A 15,506-nucleotide genomic window follows, 5' to 3' on the forward strand; every position below is an offset into this window, starting at 1 on the left:
TTTAAGAATTAAAATTCTAGCTATATAAATTATTCTATAACACAAGCATTCAAACAATTCTTACACAGCGAGGCAGGCAATTACTGTTTCATAATTACAGAACACATGCCTAAACACAAGTACTAATAAAATGGTTTCTCCCCTCATCTTTAGCTGAAATTAATGTTCTCCCTTTAACACATCTGCAACAAAGTATTCACAATGTCAAGTCCCACATAAATCAGTGCTGTGTTAAAAGAATCACTGTACACTGAAAGCCTCTCTGGAAGCTTCCATTACAAAGGAGTATTTACCTTGTGTCATATGATGCCTACACAAGAAGAATCAGTAATCCAGTCATTTTAATGTTTGATCAACAAACCAACCGCCTCCTCCTAACACCATTTCCAGTAAGCTTTTTTTTTTGGTAACAAAAAAATAGCCACAGCCTCACAATCTCTAGGACTCAAGAATCTTACTCTTTATAGTCCACACAGAAGTCAGTTGGCACAACACTCAGCTGGCAGCCACCTTCTGACAGTCAAAAGAGGGGAGACTGCTCTTTTAGAAAACAGAGCTTACATCCTAAAACCTAAGCTCAAATGAGACTACAGACATTTGAAAGCTTCACACTCTGTCATTCCTAATTACTGCCTTCTCCCTTTCTTTCCTGGTATCCTCTAGAAACCTACAAAGGAAAAATGTAGTGCTGTTAGATGCTTCCAATCCTGTTTTTCTACCCCTCCTCCCACAACACAGGGATGCCCTGCAGGCTATATATGCGACCAATATGAACTACTTAGAGCAGCTCCCAAGTCCCCAGTCAGTTCTTATATAACTGAACTCCACCTCACCATATTACTTATGTAACACATATAAAAGAGCAGCTATTATACAGAAATCTTCTCTATTAGTCATACACTCAGTTACTTTCATTCCAGTTCTCAAACAGCACATTTGTGAAATAGTAAAGCTATATGCCCTATGAGGTTGCTACTGTGGAGGTAAAAAGCAAAAAAATCCTGTCTATCCAGGGACAGATTAAGAATAGAAAAAGTGAAACATTTCCAATAGAACAAACCAACACCTTTAAATCATCAACAATTTTAACTCTTAATTTGTTCATTGGGTTAGATGCCATGGCTAAATTTACACTGTGGCATACAAGAACAAGACATGGGAACTAGCACTGAATTGCTTTGAAAATATGAGAAGCTCAACCAAACAGTAACAGGAGTTACATTCCTTAAAGAAAAGGGTTAGGATTGGAAAACAAACATTTTTCACTTCTCATCCAGCGAATATTGAATTTTTTTAAAATTATTGAAATATTTTTTTTTAAATTTAAATTTTTTTAAAAGACCCGGAAAAATATATTTGCCAACCTTCCAGGCCTATGTAACGAGTTCATTTTCCTATGGACCTCAAAGTAAAACATGGGGAGTCCTTACAATATTTGCAGACCATATTTTTCATTTGCACTAAGTATATACATCAATTCCCGTGTTAAAGATGCAGGCCATCTGCGGCCTGACTTTGGAATACACCCATCGCTCCACAGAAAGCTGCTCAACTCCTGCAATAGGATTCAACAGCACACAAAGAACAGCGATCCACTTTTCCTGTTCAAACAGAATAAAGTCATAAACACCTGAGAGATTTTCCCCTTGGCCTCCCCACCCGTACCCCCGGCAGAGCAACACTAGAACAGCCAAGACCTCCTCGTCAGAAGAACAACTCCGCACGGCCTGTACGTTTTCCTCAGCGGCTTTAATGAGGTCATTTAGACATCGCTTAAAACGACTGTTCCAGTAAGAACCACTCCGTAACCCCCTGCAACTTAACTCAAAGCAGAGTGCCTTCGCACCGAGCGGGCGGCACTGCCGTGAGCGCACCCGGCTCCCACGCTCGGGCGGAGCCAGTAGGCACCCACGGGCAACTTTCCCTGGCGGTGGGTAAAGCCTTGCGCAGAGAGGGGGCGGAATGGAAAGCTTCCCCCAAGAGGAGCTACACCCTAGAGGTGGGTGGAGAGTAAAGAGAGAAGCGAGAACCTTCCTCGGCAGCAGCTACACCCTCGTGCATAAGGCTGATGGGGGAAGGGAAACAGCGCGGGACCGACGACGTTGTGCAGGAGGAGGGGGAGGGAAGCCCGGGCTCTCCCGGGCAGCCGCCGCCGCCGCCTAAGCCAGCTTGGTCCGCAGCCAAACCCCACAGGAATGCAACGCGGTCACATGACCTCCGGCGGACGTGCAACTCCCTTCCCTCTCCAGGGACACCCTGCGCCATCTTGTACTGACGCAGTTACAAAGGCAGGCATGAGTTGCTCCCCTCTCGCTCGTTCCCCGCTCCTCTCAGCACAGCCCCGGCACTATTCGGGAAGGAGAAGCCCAGGCCTGATCCTGCTTTTCTTTTCGCCAGCTCTTCGGGGACGCCCTGCCCGCGGAGTCTTCCCTGGCGCTGAGATCATGGCGCCCGTTTTCTCCCTTTGCCTCCCCCGGCAACTCCCGACCCTGCCCAGCTGCGGCTGCCCCTGCTGCAGGATGATGTCAGCGCCAGCCAATCAGGGCACACCGGGCCACCCGGGCCGGCCCGGCCATTGGCTGCCGTGCCGCTCCCGCCCCCCTCCTGACTCGGGCTCCGCCGCGGTTCGCTGCGGAGCCGCAGCCAAGGCACAAGTGCGGGGAGGGGAATAGGAGGGGAAGGGAAAAAAAAAAAAAAAACCCTACACAAAAAACCGACAACCAAACCCACCAAGAGGCCAGCCGCCATTTCGCGCAACAACAGGCAGAACCCGAGCGAACAGCCCCAGCGAAGCGCCCTAAGGAGAGAGAGAGAAAGAAACAAGAGACACACGCACAGAAGAGTTAGACAGGAAAAAAAATACCCATAGACTCCGCCATGATCACAAGAGGTTTAATCGCCCCCCCTCCTCCCTCAGACTTAATGCCCCATTACAGCCGCCTCCTCTGCGTCCAACCAGCTAGCAGATCCCTTCACCTCGGCTCCCTCCTGCCGCAGCAGCAGCTGTTTAGAGCCCCAAACTCTCTGTGCCCAAGGTGTGGGGGGACGCTAGTCTATGGCGCTGCTGCTAACTGCTTCTCCAGTCACCCGAAAGTGGCGGCTCCATCGAGGCAGGGTAAGAGCTGCCAGCCCAGCTTTTATCTGGTGCCCCGAGTTTGCGCACTGAAGAAGGCTCGCTCAGCCCCTGGTGGGCGTCGAACGAAACCCCAGCCGCCGCCTCCCCTCCCTCCATCAGCCGTAGCGCTGGAGGGGCTGAAGCCGGGTAGGGGAGGCAGGGCGGCGTAGGGGTACAGCGGGGAGGAGATATGGTGGTTAGGAAGACGGGCTGCTTACGAATGGCCGGAGCTGTGTCTGCCCTGAAAGGCTGAGCGAGCTCCTGGCATTGGCAGCGCCCGCTGGTCTGGATGGAAGCGCGCCATTCTTACTCCCCGAGCGCCGTTCCCTACTGGGCAAACGAGGCTCGTTCTCTGCTTGTCTCATTCCCTGCAGAACAGAAATGCCTTCAGCGAGTGCTGTCGCATTCGCTCTGAGGAAAAAAGCTTTCTCCCACTTGCCTTTGAGTCCTAAACGCTTCGGGGAAGAGTCTCAGCCTCGAGTGTCTTACTGAAAGTTTCAGTTCAAAACCTCCTGAGCAGATCTGCAAAAATTCCCGCTCCTTTCTCGCTCCCCTCTTCCCCTCCCCTCAGGTAGTTCTTCTGCGTGTGTGAGATCCAGCGGGTCTGCCCGGCTTTTCGCGCAGTTGAGGCCGAAAATGTGCTGTTAGAGATTCATAAAGAACACCTATGCTGACAGCATCGACGGTCGTGAGGAAGAAGCCGGAGGTTGGGGGTGTGAGAACGGCCGAGGAGGGAGTTTTGGCGTTTATTCCTCCGAGGATGCAGCTCTGACTCAGACACCCTCGCTCCCGCCCGCGCTCGGCCCCACAACAGGCCGGGACGGAGCCCCCGCCCCTCCCGCGCGGGCTGCGCCGCCGGGGCTGCGGATCGCCCCCGGCGCCAGCCCCCGCTGCCGCCGCCCCTCCTCCGCTGCCCTACTTCCCTCCTCACGGCCCCCCTGCCCAGCCCCTGCCGCAGTCTGGTGCCGTGGCCGCGCCCAGACCCCGGAGCCGTTCTGCGTGTTGCAAAATGGACTCTGAGGGCTCGGCGGGCGCGGGCTGCGCTCCCGGCCCGTAAGCAAAATGGCGGCTGTTTGGCTTCGCCTTGGTAACCCTGCCCCTGTCAGGCGGGGCGGGTGAGCCCCGTGCAGGGGGAGGGAGGGGAGAGCGGACGCCATTTTCCCAGAGAGAGGCAGTGACATAGAAGGGAGCGTAGGAGGCTGGAGGGAGGGAGGCACGGGAGCAGCGGCGGCAGCAGTGGGGTTTGTACACAGGTCCCAGGGCAAAGGCGCCTTTGAGCTGGTCCCTGTAGGGTTCTGCGCACTGAGCTAGGTTTGGGGGGAGGGGGGGGTCTCCTCTTTCCCTTTCTTTTACTAGAGCCTGCTGAGGGCTGAGTCCTGCCTAGGGTAGGGATATCCGCAGTGGGGCTGTTGCATTGTTTTGGTTGGGATAGAGAAGGGGCTCACCTGAGGGGTCCTGCTGCCTGGCCTGTGACCATTACAGGTGAGTCTTTGGTTATTACGAGCATATTCTGCTGTGGGTGCTTTGGGGGAGGGGGGGGGGTGGAAAAAGAGAGTGAAATGCGACGGGAATGTCTCATTACCTTCGGTGCGAGTATAACTCCTTCCCACCCTGAAATGTGTTTAATTTCTGTTTAAGTTGCCTTGAATTTGCTTTTCCTTTTGTGGGGTTTGGTTAAAAAATGGCAGGCTGTCGCTATATCTTATGAATATGGCGGGTTACTGTAACTGGAAGAGCTGAGGAGAATTTTTTGGCAGTTACGCCAGATTTATGCATTATGCCTGGAAAATGAGCCAAAAGGAGCTATTATGTGCCAACATAGGCTTCCTTGGGCTGGCGGTTTTCAGAGCGGGTTTGTGCGTTATTGGGACTGCGTATTGAGTTTTACGAAGCTTGGGGAAGCCTATTCTTTTCCTCCATCCTGTATATTTTTGCTTTGTGGTACGAAAATGGCTCGTTATAGGCCTAATCTCTTTGCCTTCCACACCCCCGCCTCCCTGCCTGCCTCCCTGTTAATATCTCCGCTTCGTGGTGTAACCTGGACAAACGGAGAGCTGTCCCCACGAGTTTCTGTGCCAATTTAAAAGGGGCTCATTCTCCCCACCCCCTTTCTCGAGGCTGTAAGTAGTTGGACTGGTGCACCCCTTTCTCGCTTTAGTTTCTGCAGCCAGTGTTCGTGTTCCCTGGGTGGCATATTTCATTCTCTTTCCTGAAGCAGTAAGTGTCGGTGGGTTCGACCGTATTGCTGCAGACACCGGGGAAGAGAAACAAACGGTTCACTGTGTACTACTAAATAGGGTAGAGAAACATAATATAGCCTGATTATAAAGGTCCTGTATTCCCCCATACTCGGCTATTAGGGAACGTGTGGTGTCTGAAAGCCCTGAGGTCCCTAAAATGCTACATACTACGTGTCGTCAAAAGCAGAAGTTCAGTGCTGCGTCTAGATTTACGAATGCTTTAGTCTGTTTATTTACAGTAGCTTAAAGGAATAATAACGAAGCATTTTTGTTACTCAGGGTTCAGATCAGAGAACAGCAGGAGATATCCATGGCAGTACTTGCAATGCATGATTAATTGCTTATTATCACTATACTTTTGAAGTTACTTTTTAAAAAATGTGGAGCAAATTTATTAATTTCCCTCTTTTGTCCTTTAGAGATTCTAAAAATGGCGGCCTCAGGCTGATGTTGTGGTAATCTAATCAGCTCGGGTCCTCCACACCCCATGCAGTGCGTTTGTCTGCAGCATATTAGTGTCTTACTATGTTAAAATGAAAAGGCTGTTCCCTTCAAATAACGTACAAAACAGCTCTTGACTTTACTGCGATTTAAAAATGCTGTGTTCCAGCTGATTAATTTTATTGGTTATGTGTGTGAAAGGCAAGTGAACGAGACCACTCTTGTCGGGGAGAAGGGGGGTGGAAAGAGGCAACAGACTCAAGCAGCTCCTTCGAGGGGTGTGTATGTGGTGCTGTAAGGTAATCTGTATGTCGGTTTGGTAAATTGGAAAGGCTCCTGCGTTTGTGATCGATACGGTACAGCTGTCTGTCCTACTAACGACATAAAAGCAGTAATATTTATCTACGAGAGTCGTGGATTGCGGTCACTAAGACAGTCAGCTAAATTCTTTGTGGAAACACATTTGTGAACGTCACGTTCATCTTCCAGGAAATACCTTCACTGGACATCGGTGTAGTAATTCCATATATTCATAGTTAGAGAATACAGAATGAGCTTAAGGGAATAATGCACACGAGATTATAACCTGTTACTTTATTTAAAGACACGGAATTTCTTCTGCTGCCATGTAATTTTGGCATTACATTTTTTCTTCAATTTATTTTGTATCTTGCTATATAAATGGTATCTGTGATAATGCACATCCAAGTCCTGAGGGAAGGTGCGATTCGTAACGTCTAATTTTTTTCCTAAATGAAATATGAACCATTTAGTATCACCACTATAAATATGTTTGAGTGGGGGGAAGGGAGGTCACAAGGATTCATTATTTGGTAGTTGGTGTAGTGTACTCTGATACATACTATAGCAGCTGCAAATTGTATGTTTTAAGCACCAATAACAAAAAATAAATTTTCACCTTTTTTAATGCCTGTCTTTAGTCTTGTCCTTTAAATTAATGAGATATGAATTCCTATTCCAGTATAGCTTTAGAACCTTCTAGATTTAAGAAATCAAAAGTGAGGTATTGAAGTGGTGAAGCTGTCTTCAATCTCTGATGAATTTTAATTTGAATACCGTTTAGAAGCACTGATGTGGGATTTAAGGTATACTTGAAGTTGAACAGTAAGATAGACTTTTAGGGTATTGTTAATGCATGCCTTTAGTGTGTTTTGAGGCCAAAGGCTGAGTGATTTCATTAATTCTCCAGTAATGCATGCTCCCATCATCTTTATTTATATAAATACATTTTTTTCTTCTAAGCCATGTCTTATTCTCTCTATTTAAAAGTACATGAAAAAGACAAAGAATATATGGGCCTTTATGGAAACCTTTTGCCTTTTTCTTTCCTTGCCTTCAGTTGTAAGCTCCTGTTCTTGATGCTATACAGTCTGCAGCTCTTTATGGCTTCTGTCATGTTCTCAAGCAGACATCTGAGTGACAATTAGAGGGAAATAACCTTGTACACTTAACAAAAAGTGTTTGGGGGAAGGTAATGAAATAACCCAAAAAATACTAATTTTCAAATTTTACAGCTTATTTTATGCACTAAGACCCTCTTGGGAATTTAGAGATCTTCCAGACTTTTCCTGTATGAGTTTTAATGACTCAGTTTGCCTTCGTGACTCAGTTTCTCCATTTGTATAAACAGAGCTCTGATTTGTTTTAAGGAGATGAGACTACAAAACAAATTCTACCTTAATTTTTTAACTCCATTGATGTTTTAATTATATATTCATAAAGAATGAAATACCACCCCACCCCCAAAACTAATACTAGCTTCTTGAAAGAAGGAAGATCTGAAATCTAAATTCCTTCTTTTTTAAGACATGTTTCTTTTCCACAAACATTGTGTCACAAATGCAATAATATGGATTGGAGTTCTGAATTCATTTATGTATCTTAAAGTTTTTCATATCTAAAGGAGAAATTTGCTTAATTGTCACTTAGGCTTTTGGGTGAGTGTTTTTGCCGTCTGGGAAATTCCAGAGGGGAAATAATACCGACTCTTTAGACTAAATCTAGGGAAAGTTTCTCTTAGGACTAAGTAACCTCTTCAGATTACTTTGAGGTAATGCAACTCCTGATATCTCTTGGACAGTTTCAGCATACACAACTATTAAAGTTCTGCTGGAAAGCAGCAGAAATACAGAAATCAGTGTCACACTGAAGGCTGAAGTGTTTCTCCAATTCTGTTCTTGGTTTGACTAAGGACAGTCTTAATTTTGCATGCATGCTAATACTAATTTTAGTAAGGACTATTTGTGGGACTGAGTTAAGGAGTGGTGTATGTAATTGTAGAATCGTGGTATTGTTCTAACTAGATTAATGTAAATGAAGATTTAATGAAAGTATTTTGCTGTTGTCATGTGACATTCTAACAAAATTTAGTGGGAGGGGTATGGATGGGTGAAGATATAAAATAGAGCCCAATTCAGACTTCTGCAGAGATCCTAAAGAAGTGCATCTATGTTATTTGCCTCATGACTTCCATACAAATGAGCATTTGTGAATATCTCAAAACCAGACTTTGTTGGACAGTGTTTTTTTGACAGGTACACTGTTTAAGTGTTTCCACTGTGCAAATAGTTCTGATTTATTGTTCAGAGTGACACTTAAGGCATCTCTGGGGGGGAAAAAATTTCCACAGATGAGAAACCTGGATTAGGGGAAAAATCCTCAATTCTATGCTTCCAAATTCTGGATTATTTAAAATATTAATTGTAGTGGTCCTTTGAATGGTGCAAGATGGATATTTCTATCTACCTCAGTGTTCACATTTTCTTAGTAACAGAAGAGTTGTACCTGCAAGACCTGATCTCTTTGAGGATCCAAAATTCTGCTCATGACCTTCACATTACAGAAAGAACCTGCTGTAGTTGTGTTCAAAGGAAGACTGCTGTTAACCTTTAAGGCATAACAAACAAGTACTTAAAAGAAACCTTTTCAAGGTTTCATATACTTGCTAGGAGATACATTAAGATTTGCAAAAGGAAATAAATGTAATCGCAGTAATAGTGAAACAGGCAGGGTTTAAGCTGTGTTGGTTGGTAGAAAATTTTAAGAAGACCTTTGAAGACAGTTAGTTTTATTGCACAGAGGATATTTTTTTAACATGCCTGACCTAAGTGGTTTTGTATCTTATTTTTCAAAATTAAAATCTGGGTAAGAACTATAGTAAATCAGTGTCCATTCAAGTTACGTGTTTCAAAAGTGAATGTGAAGAGTATATTATAGTAGCACACAGATTGCATTCTGTGCAAGTAGAGTATGTTTGTTACTTTTGCATATTGTATTACCAGAGTGCTACCTCTTGTTTCATGTGATAGTTCATACACTGCTTAGATGGAGATCCAGTGCTGTAAAACCTAAGTGAGACTTTAAAGGGACCAGCAATTTTGTAAATCAGGCCCTTCCAAAATAGTGTTGTTCCTCGTTTGAGAGTTTAAAATTAGCACTTGGATAGTTTAGATACTAAAATTTCATATTGCAGGCTCAAGTTAAGGAAAGCTTTTTTATTTTATTCTCATTTGTAGTTGTGTTTTTTGTATTTTATGCCATCATAATCTAGGTAATCATTCACTTTTATATCTTCATCACAAAAGTAAATTGCCTTCAAGTTCAAAGACAAGATGATAAGACTAAATTTTAATGACATTATTGTACTTTATATTGCAACTTAAGAAGGAAGCCATATAATCTGTTGTTGGCCCCCTTATCATATAATGGTGTGGAGCTGGAAGGGACCTTCAAAACCACTTTGTTCCAGCGCCTGTGCCATGGGCAGGGACACCTTCCACTAGACCAGGGTGCTCAAAGCCTCATCAAAGTCTGGCCTTGAACTTCCAGGAATGGGACATGTGCTGCTTCCCTGCACAACGTGTTTCTAGTGCCTCAGCACCCTCACTGTGAAGGATTTCTTCCTACCATCTAATCTAAATCTCTCATCTTTCAGTTTAAAACTGTTCCCCCTTGTCCTGTTACTATCTACTTATGTAAAAAGTCACTCTCCCTCTTTTTTATAAGCCCCTTCTAGGTACTGAAAGGTTTCATTTAGGCATTTGGGGCCTTCTCCAGGCTGAATAACCCCTGTTCTCTGAGCCTTTGTAGGAGAGGTGCTTAGGCCTCTGGATTATCCCTGTGACCTCCTCTGGATCTGCTCTAACAGATCCACTTCTTTCTTGTGTTGCAGACCCCAGAGCTTGACAAAGAACTGCAGGTGGCATTTCTTGAGAGCGGAGTAGAGGGGCAGAATCACCTCCCTTGACCTGCTGCCCACACTGCTTTTGATGCAGCCCCGGGCACGGTTGACTTTGTGAGCTGAGAGTGCGCTCTGCCGAGTTGTGTCGTGCTGCTCATAAACCAGCACCTGCCAGCCTCTGTCCTCCTCAGGGCTCTTTCTCCACCCATTCTCTGGCCAGCCTGCACTTGGACACAGGTGCAGCACCTTGCACTTGGCTCTGTTGAACTTTGTGAGGTGCACACAGGCCCACCTCTCAAGCCTTTCAGGGTCCCTCTGGACGATATCCCTTCCCTCCAGCATGCTGGCCACCCCACAGAGCTTCATGTCATTGACAGACTTGCTGAGAATGTGTTTAATCCGTGTCACCAACAAAGATTTTAAACAACCATGGTCCCAGTACCAGTTCGTGAGGAATGCCACTCATCACTTGTCTCCACTTTGACATCGAGCTTGACAGCTTTTGCAGCTTGTACAAGTGCAGCCATGTGGCCAGTTCCTTATTCACCAAATGGTCCATCCATCACATTCATGTGTCTCTCCATTTCAGAGTTAAAGATGTTGTGCAGAACAGTTATTTATCACTCACAGAAACTGATAAAACTAATAGCCTGTATTTGCCACTCAGGAATTTAAACTTTTATGTAGAATGGTAGATTTGGGTCTTTTACCTTGAGGAGTTCTGAATATTTAAATTTGTTTGGTGTTCATTACTTTTTAACTCTTCTAAATTGATAGGACTGGAGATACTTTTTGACAGCTGGTGATGCTCTTAGCTTGCCCTGAGTAGACAGAGGGGCCTAACTTCTGATTAGAATGGTTATAATGGGCCTGGGTTGAAAACTGTATCACGAAACAGATGATAGTCAAGTCTAGATGGTTAATCCTGTTTTAACTATTGGTTTAAAGAAAATTTTCTAATAAGGAGTGGTTTTAGTCAGTTCTGTTTAAACTGAAGACTTGAGAAGTACAGCAACTTATATATAACTTTTGAGGAAGGTACAGAGTGATTATGTGTCTTTTTTGGTTTCCAAACCTATCATTCTAGAACTGTGAAAGAAACATGAATACTCTATATATAATTCATAAACAATACAGTAGTTATTTTACTGGTGATAAGGGTAAGGTTCCTCTCTCAAATGCCTTACCAAGTGATTCCACTGATTTTTTTCCTTTTGCTTAGGATAGGAACGTTTGATGTGAATCTTTAATATCTTTAATATTATGAAGGATTTTTATGAATGACTGTGTTGTGGGGTCCTTTTAAATGCTTGTTCCTTGTCTTACTTTCCAGTGATATCTTTTGTGTTGAAAGACAAAAGCCAGCTCTGCTTTTTGTTCCCTTCTGTGTGGCAGTAATAGTGAAAATTAAAGCTGTTTCTTGAGCTTCCATCACTGGGCAGAATTTCTTTATGCTTATTTAAAAATCAGGTATTTTATGTCTCTGTTACTATAATTGAAAAATGAACTGAAGCCTCCATTGAAAACACAAAGCTATAGAGTTAAAAGGCATGGAATGGAAATTTCTTAACTCAAATAATAGAGTTTTGCAAAATAATTGTAGTTGAAAATAAATTCAGTTTTGTTTTCTTGAAAGTCGGAAGAATGTTGTGATGGTACACTTCTGTAATTTTTCGTGTGTCCTTGAACATGAAATAGTCCCTCCATCTGTTCTCTCATTTTTTCTTGCCAGTATCCTCCCCAAGTTTTTGTAAAGAACATTGAAATACTGCCAAATTGTTATGAAAAGATATAGTCCAGGTTGAACTGTAGTTAATGGAGTTCTTCTAACTGCCAGAAAGAATTAGAAGTTTGTGTTTGAAAGAATGTGATTTTCTGACTTGCTTGTGTTTTGATTCCTAGGCATAGGTGTAGCAGTTAGGTAGGTGAATGTCTACACATTGCTTCCATGAGTAAAAGTAGAACCACTGTTGAGCTATTGAGGTAAATCAAATGTCATGGATAAAAAAGAGGAGCTAGTTTTTTAAATCTACATAAGTGAAAACATATCAAAACAAAAATATGCTTAGCTGAAGTCAGACTTGAAATAAATAAAAAGAATTTACTTCTTCTGTAGTAGCTGGCTAATAATTACAGTAGACTCCCAAGTCTTATTGAGCAGCATAGAAAAAATTAATTAGCTTATTTGGGATCATAAAGCCCACAAAATATTTATAGTGTTGAAGGCAATGCCAATATTTATTTTTAGCCACCTATTTTTTCACCCCAAAATCTGTACTTGTTGGGAGGAGTATTGGTGACTGAATTGCCATGAGGTATACTGTTATATTTAATAAAAAATAAATAGACTTAGCCCATACAGTTGTAGATGTGAATTTGGATATTCTTACAGAATGTGGACTGTATATACTTGCAGGAAACCTTTATTTTTTAGGATGTTTGTCAAGAATAATAATGTAAGATAACAGATAAAATGTTTTCATTTGTCAAGAATAATAATGTAAGATAACAGATAAAATGTTTTCATTGAGAGTAATTGCTAAGTCACATACAGGCAGTTTGTCTAAGTTTAATGAACAGCTTTTTATCATTTTGTGCTAGATGGAGAAATACTCATTTGCAGTAAAATAGCTGATGCAAAAAAATTACATAAAGCAGAGATATTTTTTCTGGCAAACTACTTTATTAGTGTTCCTAGCCTTTGAATTTTTCTTTAAAACATTTTACATTTTTCAGTGATAGACTATAACAGCTAATGTTAGGTAGATAAAATAGACTTCTCCAGGCAATATGCAATATTGCTATGAAAAAATAATTTTACACCTCTTCATGTGCTGTAGTTGTTTTGTGTTTTACAGTTCCTTGGCTCTCCAGCTCAAATAATTGATGGTTTTTGAATGGCTAGGACTTTTTTTGTATAATTTATTTTCAGAAGTATAGCAGATGTTTAGTAAACTTACTGACATCAAGCAATTGGCAGTTAATTTTCAATCCTGGGTGTTGAGTTCTGCAAATAGAAAACCTAAAATCTGTAAGCGTGGTGTGTGTTAGTATATCTCTGTTTACTGTTTCTTTGATCGATTCCTGTTCAATAAACTAATCCTTATTCTCTCTGTAACTGCTTTTACCTTTATTTCCCTTCTACCACTCATTCTTTTTCTCTTCCTAGTCCCCTATTTTGTCTAACTTCCACTGAGAGAAGAAAAGGAGTGAAGAGAGAGAAGAGGTAAGGTCAAGCCTTGATGTTTAAGGGACGAGCATAAATATTTGAGGAAGAGACCTTGCTTTCACTCACAGCAGTAAGCAAGAGCAGCACTACTAGCAGGACCAGCTAGTAAAGGCAATAAGTCCAGTGGAAAGCAGCTTTGGTGTGTAGCAGAGGCTTGGCTAAACTGGCAGACTGACTCTTGCTTTGTGCTCACAAGTGTGGCTTGCTTTGTGCAGGCTGGAGTCTGTGTAGTGCATACTATGACCTGTGTACCAATGAAGACCTTGTGGCATGATGGAAACTCAAACTTTTTATGCATAAATCTTGGATACCATGAAGGAGGCAGGGGTTTTTATTTCCCTGTTTTAGATACTAAAGTCTGACCAATTCATAAAGTTTGGCTGTCATTGCAAACGTGACTGTGGTCTTTATGGAATGTAAAATCCTGCATTTGTCTCAGGGTGTTCCTAAGCTGAAACAGGTTGCCCAGAGAAGTTGTGGGCGTCCCATCACTGGAAGTATTGAAGCCCAGGTTGGATGGGGACCCTGAGCAACCTGGTGTCCCTGCCTACAGCAGGGATGTTGGAACTGGATCATCCTTCAGGTCACTTCAAACCCAAGCCATTCTGTGATTCTGTGCTAGTAAATTGTGCTTATTGGCACTATTTTAAAAGCATAGTTGGAGGGGGAGTCTTACTTTGTAGTTGATTGTAATAAGAGTGTTTTTTAAATAAGTTGGTCTAATGATTAAGTAGGTCTGTGTCAGTACAACCAATGTGATAAAACAGAAGTTTGACAGGGCTGGGAACTTAGTAGCCTTGAGCTCTCTGAAGCTTTCTGAAAATCCAAAAGGAGGTGGGGGCAGCTATGAGCAGTGTCCTGTGAGAAACAGGGAGAGGAAGCATAATGATTTTAGCCATTATCTGTCATGTGTGACTTCAAACCAGCCGTTGCAAGTACTTTTTTGGGTTTTTGTCTGTCTGGCAGGGTACATGAGAAAGGTTAGATGGACATGAGTACTGACAATGTGTAGGTGACCCTGAACAGCATAGGGGAGGATATTGAGGGGCTTGTGAGTGAGGCTAGAAGCAGTTAATATTGTGATGAGGAAGAAGATAGTGCTCAGAGGGATATAGAGAAGATTAAGTAAGTGGGAATGTTTGAGCACATGCTCCAAATACCAGATTTCTTCTAGAACAAGTTGTTTCTTCTATATGATTTGCAGGACTTGGTCATTAATTGGTCTTAATTTGTATATTTGAGTGTACCTACTCTGTCTTATTTCTCCTACTCCCCTCTTTTTGTTTCAGCACAAATTAGAAGTAAGTGAAGTTATCTGTTAGGTTACCATAGAAAGCAGCAAACAGTAGCAAAGGTCTGAATTTGGACTTGCAGTTGTTTCTAAGTCTGTGCAGTTGTTACTGCACTTGTGTAACATCTGGAAGTTGGATATCCATCCTGATCTCTTAGGAAATCTGTACAGTTATGGAGCATGCTAGGGGAAACAGAGAAAACTTCCTTGTATATAAATTAGTCATTTATTCATGTATTCTGCTTCTAGGTCTGATTAAAGGCATGTTACCTCCTGAGAGACAGCAATGAATAAATATTGATTACTTTATACATTTATTTTATGGTATGTGTATATATGCTGCTTATTTTTTCCATATTTGTGTGTTGATACAAGTATATACATATATACACGTGCACAGTAGAGTTCATTATTTGAATGATACCTAGAGTGTACCATTAAAATGCCAGTGTCTCTTGCTAATTTTAAAAATAATCTCATTTCTTGTTAGACTTGTATGCTCAGAGCAGTAGTAGAAAGCAGCAGTTTAGAAAAGCATGATGTTATTTAATGAAATCTTCTTTAAATCTTCCCTCTTAGTCCATTTCAATTAAAAAGAAAGTTAAAAAATCAAACAAACCCAACAAACAAACAGAACCCAACACACACCTCCCAAACCAAAAACAAACAAAAAAATTCCAAAGGAGGGAAAAACCTGTAGGTAGCAAAGCCAAGTAGTAAAGCTTAGTTTGTTGGCCTTGTGACAGTTCAGGACATCAGTTTTCACTCTGTGTTTGTGGAGCCTGACAAACTATTGACAGTTGCAATTTTAGTTAGATTTCTAGTGTATAGACTGTGCTAGGGCATAGGTGTATCAACTTTCTTGTGGATTTCTGGTGGTCAAGGGTGGTTCCCATGACCATGCGTTAAAATTATTGGCCTGTAAATCTGAAGGAAAGTATGACAAGAATTGCTTTTGCTCATGATTGCAAAATGTGTGTACACACATG

At 42.6% G+C, this 15,506-nt stretch overlaps 1 protein-coding gene and 1 long non-coding RNA gene across 5 annotated transcripts in view; one reads left to right on the forward strand and one right to left on the reverse strand.

The window, feature by feature from the left end:
* Positions 1-1,730: 1,730 nt before the first annotated feature.
* On the reverse strand, positions 1,731-3,926 carry LOC118698014 (uncharacterized). Of its 2 annotated transcripts, none has more exons than XR_008508416.1 (2): positions 2,731-3,926; positions 1,731-2,436 (listed from the first exon to the last, which is right to left on the reverse strand). It is a non-coding gene; the product is annotated as an uncharacterized LOC118698014 (long non-coding RNA). The 2 variants fall into 2 exon arrangements; XR_008508415.1 differs by having other exon boundaries at positions 1,731-2,512.
* Positions 3,927-4,421: 495 nt separating this feature from the next.
* The window catches only part of KMT2E (lysine methyltransferase 2E (inactive)), a 55,890-nt gene continuing 44,805 nt past the window's right edge, over positions 4,422-15,506 (forward strand). For 2 of the 3 annotated variants that reach the window (XM_036400248.2, XM_036400245.2), the window contains exons 1-2: positions 4,422-4,597; positions 13,167-13,223. The gene's annotated coding sequence lies outside the window, so the exon portion shown is untranslated. The remainder of the gene's footprint in view (positions 4,598-13,166; positions 13,224-15,506) is intronic. The other variant, XM_036400247.2, reaches the window with a different exon arrangement.

Source organism: Molothrus ater, chromosome 5 (assembly GCF_012460135.2).
Source record: "Molothrus ater isolate BHLD 08-10-18 breed brown headed cowbird chromosome 5, BPBGC_Mater_1.1, whole genome shotgun sequence".
Taxonomy (NCBI): domain Eukaryota; kingdom Metazoa; phylum Chordata; class Aves; order Passeriformes; family Icteridae; genus Molothrus; species Molothrus ater.